We start from the raw sequence: 8230 nt of genomic DNA on the forward strand, positions 1-8230 counted from the left end.
GAAGCACAAACTTACAAACAAATGGTTCAGTTAACTGTAACAGAAAGAAGAACGGAAACAGAGTTCACAGTTCATACACATGCTACTAGTCCATTCTTTGCTAATTTAATCATGGGCACTCGATAAGAAACCTTCTCATGCGGGACGCACTTGATATTTAACCAACGCCAAATTCACATTGCAGTGCCAAAGAAACTAAACGGGAGAAAAGAGCTACTCAACACTTGGCGGACCAAGCCCTTGATCCACGTGACTGAAAAGAAGGGAAAAGGGCTACTCAACACTTGGCGAAATCAAAAGGATTAAGGAACAGTTTGGATCATGACGTGAGTTGCTTGCCTGGTAAAAAGTAGTGCCTGAAAGTAGCCTGAGTGAGTAGGTATTTTCTGCCTGATCAGGCACGCCTGGAGGTGGAGCGTTTGGTTGGAGGCCTCCAGCCTTGGTACGAGAAGAACAAGTGACAGATGAAAAAGGTGTACTAGTTTAAAATAAGAAACGCCAGATCGCTAACTAATTGATGGGATTAGCAATCCCAGGCAGCTGCTGCTCCCGCCAGGCGTGGGGAAAGGGATGCCTGGCCAGGCTAATGAAGCAGCTAGGGTGCCAAGCCAGGCTAACTACGTTGGTCGTGCATCCAGGCCAGGCTACTTTACACATTCTCAGGACATCAACCAAACACACCCTAGGGACATGTCAGGGAGGCTTTCGGCCATGCACAAAATAGCGAGGACAGGAACCAAACAGCCCCTAAGAACATGCAGGCTTCCCATCTTCCTTTGCCTGAAATTGATAACGTGGTGCATACAAAAATTGTATCTTCCTATTCGTAAGTTTTGTTGATTTCAATGTCGGGATGGTATTTTTTTAGAAGAATGCCGAGATAGTTGGGATGGTCTTTGGCTGCGGCCCTTAGAGCCGCAACTGCTTCGTCCACCACCTCATTGCTGGCTTCCATACACAAAAGGTTCACATACACAGCCTCGAGGGAAGGGAGATGCCCCATGCTTAAATTATAGTCGGCACGGCCGATCCAAATAGCTGGGAAGTCGAAGCAAAGTTCCTTAAGCCTTGGCCCGGCTCCTTGCGGAAATATAGATGGCGTAGACACAATTCCTAGAAAGTAGCACTCAGTCGCACATGGAAATGCATCTGTGGTGACAACAGACATTTCCACCACATGATTCTCTTCTGAGAAGTTGCCCTCAACACGTAGATCGAGATAACGAAGGGCACACAACATCCCAAGAAATTGAGTGTCCTCCGATCGCACTTCACTCACTGTTATTGCTAGATAGGACATGAACGGAAGCAATTAATGAAGGATTAATCCATGCGGACAATGCCTACAATGATCAACCAATAATTCGTAATCTGCGGATTTGTGGAGAGGGAACCCAGCCTACGCGCATGAGATCAACGCATCCACCTTTGACATAATTCTGTAGAACTTCCAACTTGTGCAGATTAATTAGGGATTTGGCCAAAGTTCTACAGGTGCTCCCATCCAAATCACCCCACAAAAACCGGAGCACCCTCAGCTTGGTCAGGTGGCCCAACTCTTTCACAAGATGGTGATTGAAACCACACGAAGAAAACTTGCCCACCTCTAGACCAAGTAGCACTTCTAGGGAAGTCAAGTTACCTATCCCAGATGGGAGCTTCACACCCCGGCCAATATGTAGGTACATCAAACGTCTTAGCCGAATAACACTTGGCGGCATTTCTTTTATACTCATTCCACTAATATCCAAGACTTGCAAAAACTGTAGCTTTCCAATTTCCATTGGAAAGTCCTTAACCCCGTCACCGTTCAGTCGTAGGTACCTCAAATTCAAAAAAGTCCTGGTATCCAGAATAGGACAATCTCCTAAATCCAACACACGCACAACTTGAAAACTTGAAATTTTCTGCAGCTGATCAACAATATCATTCGTGAAAACAGTAATAGATCTTACTTGTGTCATACTGATGGTAGCCACATCTACCTTGCTATTTTGGATTGACAATCTGCGGACCTTGCTTTGCGAGTTAGGTACTTTTCTCTCGGTGCCATCCAATATAGTGACAAAGTTCTCTTCGCTTGCTAATGAACATATAAGATCTAGCACCATGTCATGTACACGACAAGCTTTTGCCTTTTCTTCATTATCAAGGCCTATTGGCTGGATCATACTTCTATTTACTAGCTCATTGAAGTAGTAGTCACCGAGCTCATATAAGCTAGTTTCTTCTTCTTCACTATACACAAATCCTTCGGATATCCATTTCAATATTAGCTTGCCTCTAATAATCTCGTGATCTTCTGGAAAGATGCTTAGATATAATAAACATGGCTTAAGATAAGAAGGTAGATCATAATAACTGAACAATAGTATCTTTTTCATCTCAATTACACTACGATCCTCTGTGAGTCCACGACCAATGGAGTTGAGCACGGTGTCCCATTGGTCCTTTGGTTTCATCCGATGATTATTAGCTAGAAGACTTGCTATGGTAATAACGGCTAATGGTATTCCACCACATTTCTTCAAGATGTGTTTAGATACTTCCATCAACTCATGAGGACATCCTTTATCGGAAGAAAATACTCTTTCATAGAAGAGCCTTCTTGAGACATCATTAGAAAGAGGTTTCATCCTATAAATATCACCAGCAGAAGAGCAACATGCTTCAGAGACACTGAAGATACGGGTTGTCATGATTACTCGACTTCCAAGACTATTCTTGGAGAAAGCGCACTTGATTAATTGCCACACATTTTCATTCCATATGTCATCAATTACAATGAGGTACCTGTACGAATATATTATGTGAGTTAGTTCACAACCCAATAAAGGAAGATATATGTAAGGTTTTTTTATATGTAGAGACTATGGATTATATATTTATATGTAGAGTAAAATGGACCATAGTAAACTCAAGGAATTATATGAACACTGTAAATCTTCAACTCATCAACAATACCCTTTTAGAATGTAATTGCACCAATACTTCATGGCCATTATTTTACTAAACAAAATGACTATCGATCTATAGCATGAAAACATAAGCATACCTTTTGTCATTAAGAAATTCAATGAGTTCGTCGATGAGATGCTTTTCTTCTCGTGACGTATTATGTATGTTTGAATACATTTTCTTGTCGAGCTCAAAAAGGATATTCTTCAAGATTTTTTTCATGTTGGGATTCCGAGAAACCGAAACAAAAGCACTACAATCAAATTGCACTTTGATCTTGTCATACACTGTTTTAGCAAGGGTTGTCTTGCCTAACCCACCAAATCCAACAACAGAGACTGTCTTCAACGGATGCTTCGACCAATTGAAGTAACTTGTTGATCAACTCGTCTCGTGGTTCTTCGATGACGACAAGCTCTCTCACATCTGTGCACAGAGCTATGGTGCGAGGATCAATGCTAGCACCAATGCGGGTGTTCAGTGTCTCGAGCTCGTACCTTTGGCGCAACTCAGCCAGCTGCTTAGCCTGAGTAACTGCTTCTTCTAGAGCATCGGAGATTCGATGAAGATCTTTGCCCTTCTTGAATAACTTGCCTGTCTTCTTAAGCAACTTCTTCACTCTGTTCTTTGGGTTGGCAGATAAATCATCCACACACACAATGAAGACATCCACGATGTCTTCCATTTGGTAGGCCAGGTCCCTTACCATTCCTGCCCAGATCTTGACCCCCTCATCGAGCTCCTCGAGCGGCACTTTCGCCACCTTGCCAAGGGCAGCCTGCATCAGCAACATCTCCTTGCTAAGAGACTCGACGCCTTCCCTCACACGCTTCTCAAGGGCGAACTCGCCTGCGAGAAGGTCCCCCAGCTCCGAGAGGAGACACTACCAGAATCGCCCCCTATGCCGACGGCCAGGGCCGTCGGCATAGGCCTGAGTCCCGTCGGGATATGCCTATGCCGACGGCCCCCGTCGGCATAGGGCCGTCGGCAACATATGCGTCGGCACAGCCAGGGAGGCCGTCGGCATAGAAAAGCCGTCGGCATATATGATACGCCGACGGGGGCCGTACATCTAAGCCGACGGCCCTGGTCGTCGGCAACTATCACGCCTAACGGCGGCCGCCGTCAAGTCTGCCCAACGAACAGTCGCCACGTGGCACCACTATGCCGACGGCCTAGCCGTCGGCTTAGTCAAAAACTATGCCGACGGCTCGACCGTCGGCATAGGTGTGCCACGTGGCGACCAGCCGCTGCTCTAGGACCAGGGCTATGCCGACGTCCTGGCTGTCGGCATAATGTGAAACTAAGCCGATGGCCAGGCCGTCGGCATAGTCCTTCATACAGAGCTCTCAGTAGCTGACACGTGGGCGCCTATGCCGATGGCCTAGCCGTCGGCACAGTTTTTAAACTAAGCCGACGGCTAGGCCGTAGGCATAGGCGCCCACGTGTCAGCTACTGGGAGCTCACGCTAGCCCTATGCCGACGGCCTAGCCGTCGGCATAGTTTGCTTTTGCTTTTTTCTTTTCTTTTTTCTGTTTGTTTTCAGATCAATTCAATTCAAATAGCAGCACATATCAGCAGATATATATGATGAGATAGACATATAAAACACAACGGGATATCATCCGGCACCATCACAACAATATATGCATAAGCATCATCACACACAAGTCTCTAAATGAACATCATCACAACCAACATAAGCATATAGAGAAGCACACAAGTCATCTAAATGATCATCACCACACACAAGTCATCTCAAGCATCATCACCACACAAGGATCATCGAGCACCGCGGAGGTCGTCACCGCCAAGACGGCCAAAGCCCAGGTCGTCACTGCTAGCGGCAGCGCTACCGCCAAGACCGCCTCCGCCTCCGTGGATCGGAGTGGTCGGGCTCCGTGTCTCCGGAGTGCTGCGAAGACCGCCGCCAACGGTAGATCCACATGTTCCCTGGATGTTGAAAAGACATATGCACGGGATATATGACTGTGTTGAAAGGCATGACATGCTTTGGGTGAATAGATTGGGGATGAACTAACCGGCGAGGGGCCAGCATTCTGTGCCACAAACTCCTCAAAGCTCATCAGCATTGGTTGTGCTGGAGGGCATTGTGCTGGAGGGAACTGAGGACACCTGCCGGCCGCCATATCCTAAAAAGCCTGGTGCATCTAGCTATCCCTCTGCACTTGGTGTTCATAAAGCCTCTGATGCCACGCCATGGTCTCCTGGCGTGTGTACTCCATGTAGGCCTACGGTATGACATGATGGAACTCATAAAACTACTAAATGCGGAAAATGAAGTGAGCAATGAAGATAAGAGGGAAAATACTTATAGATTGTTGCTCCTGAAAGAGGGACTGTGTACTGGTCACTGGCTGGCTCGTGCGCTGGCTCAGGCTCGGGTCGATCCGACGAAGCTGTGTGTAGGAGATACTAGGAGTGATCACAGCATCGAGAACTGCCTCCCGACCGTGCTCCTTGGGCCCCATGCTCACCATCGCCCTGTCGTCTAGAGGCGCCGCAATGGGGTCAGGTGTGTCAGGATGCAACTTCAGATACGCTTCGGAGTAGGCCTGCTTCCTCCCCGCGGTCTTCTTGCCGTAGTACTGGGGCTCGCCAGGCTTGGAGTCCTTCCGCGTATGGGCGATCTCCCACGCCTGCATGTCTGAGAGCGGCCGCTTCAGTTTCTCCTCCTGCACCACCAAACAGAGATTAGTCATACATAAGAAAGTGATGGTAAATAGAAGAAGAAGAATGTTTAATGGGGTTAGTCATACATTAACTGCCTTGTGGAGATAGTGGTTTCGGTTTCCCTGAGCATGTACTCCCTCCATCCCTCGGTTAGCCTTATTTTTGGTTTTCACAGCCTCCCAGGCTCCAGCCTCATCACACCGAAGATCCACCAATGCCGCCCAGGACTCGTCTTTTCCATAACACCAATTTGGACACACCTACATAATAAAAGCATAATGGCATGTAGGTGTGTCCAAATTGGTGTTATGGAAGCATAAAGCATAAAGCATAATGTACCACAAGGTAATGAAAGCATAATGAAAAATCTTTTATACTTACCGCCAAGAACTCGGGCCTCTCCAAGGTAATGGCCATCCTCCGCGCTTCTTCCTTGGTCATCTTCACACCAAGATAGTCGTGGTAGTATGTGGAGATGGCCACATAGCGCACCTCGTACTGCATCTGGCGGGCCTTCTTCTTGCATTGGCGCAACACGATCTGGTCTGCTCTAGCCCTGTGCTCCGGAAGAACTTGATAGAATGTCTACAATCATGCATGAAACAAGAATGGAAGAAGCCATGAGTTAAATCATTCATGAAACTAGAATGGACTTGTGCTTCTGAAGAGAACTCACCCAGAAAGTAGTGATCACGGCCTTGGCATGGGTCTCATGGTCCGCGTGGCGGGCCGCTTCCCAGTGGTCCCAGCTCGTGGCCAAAACCCGACGGTCCGGCTGCCTGACTGGATCAGGACAGTACAACCCCGGCCAATATAACTTCAGCAAGACGGTGATGAGGCCGTTGGGAATACGGACCCCTTTAGAATATATCCAGTTGCTGCAAAAGAATGAACTATTAGCATGTGACAAGCAAAATAAATAACAACCGGAATAAGCATGTGACAAGCAAAATAATGAACCACTTACTTTTTTCCCGTGGGCTCAATGAGCCACTTCTGCTCCTCAGTAGCAGGAACCTGCTTTGGTAGCTTTGCATTGCCACGCAGCCACCCCTTCTTGTCAACCCCCTTCCCGTCACCACCATCATCCCCGCCACCACCCTCCTCCTCGCCTGCCTCCCCCTCCCCAACCTCCTCCTCCTCCTCCTCGCCTGCCTCCTCCTCCACCTCCTCCTCCTCCACCTCCTCCTCCTCCACCACCACCTCCTCCTCCTCCTCCTCCTCCCTAGAGTGTACCTCACTAGAGGAGGGTACCTCACTAGAGGAGGGCCTCGAAGACAACACCCCTAAGTCGGTGAGGGTGCGCTCTTTCTGGCCGCGACCCCCTGTAGTGGCTCTCCCCCCAGCACCTCGTCCTCTAGAGGCTCTCCCCCCGCCCCCTCCTCCTCTAGGGGCACCTCTCCCTCGACCTCCCTGTGAGGAGTCATCGTCAAGTAGCCGAGGGGGAGGATTACGTGCTCGACCACTCCGACTAGGCAGGCCGACGACCTTGCGTAGGAAACCCACGCCGTCGGCCTTCCCCTTGCCCATGTTCCACGAACCTGCATTGAAAAGAGAAAAAGAAATTAGTAAATTAATGAAATGAAGGAAAAGGCATGATAATAAACACATTAATAAAAATGCATAAAAGGGCATATTCCTAAACTATAGAAAAAAAATACTTGAAATGTACATCTGCTAGAACCCATATGAATCATCACTGTTGTAACCTCTTTCTCGGTCCGTCTCATCATCACTATCAATCATATCATCTTCGTTATCCAACGGAGGTGGAGGCTCTTCCTCGTCGTCAGCGTCTTCGTTTAACTTTTCTAGCATAAGTATGTCATTTTCATTGACAATGGTCTCACCATCATTCCGTGCATCGTCGACGTTTGGGTCCACATCATCATCACCCAATGGTCTAGCGTCATCGTTTCTAACCACATCATCATCATCCAATGGTCTAGCGTCATCGTTTCTAACCACATCATCATCATCATCATCAGGTTGCTCTTGATAGAACACTCCCTCGTATGTCATGGGGTTAATGTTGTAGTAATCGTCTTCATTCGGATCTGGTAGCTTACCATGTGGCAACACCTTGAACACAACTTCCCAACCCTTTAGATACACTTTCTGGCATGGGTAAGGCAGATAATATACTTGTGTAGCCGCAATGAAGAGATCGGCTCCGGCATAGACGGTTGATGGTTTAACTTCGACCAAACCAATGGAAGGCGTATGTTTTACCCCCTCCCGCGGATCGAACCATCGGCATTTGAACACAGGTAGACTTAGGGTCTCACGCCCCTGGCGGAATTTAACCTCGTATATATTTTGTACCCTTCCATAGTAGTCTATCACAAATTCTCTGTTGATCGGCTCTAGCTTTTACGTTATCCTTCGTCTTATCAGGAATGTTGAGGATCGTGTGGAAAAGGGACTCTGCCACATTCTTTTCGGTGTGCATCACATCAATATTGTAAGGAAGTTTGAGGTCCTTGAAATAGGGAAGCTGCTTGAAGGGGGTAATGTGCGTCCAGTTGTGCGTCTCACCATATCCCTCGAAGCCTTTGGCTTTGGCTTTGCCTTTGCC

General features: G+C 47.6%; 1 pseudogene; it reads right to left on the reverse strand.

The window, feature by feature from the left end:
* Positions 1 to 820: 820 nt before the first annotated feature.
* On the reverse strand, positions 821 to 4298 carry LOC125547408 (annotated as a pseudogene).
* Between the last annotated feature and the right edge of the window lie 3932 nt (positions 4299 to 8230).

Source organism: Triticum urartu, chromosome 3, assembly GCF_003073215.2.
Source record: "Triticum urartu cultivar G1812 chromosome 3, Tu2.1, whole genome shotgun sequence".
NCBI classification, from domain to species: domain Eukaryota; kingdom Viridiplantae; phylum Streptophyta; class Magnoliopsida; order Poales; family Poaceae; genus Triticum; species Triticum urartu.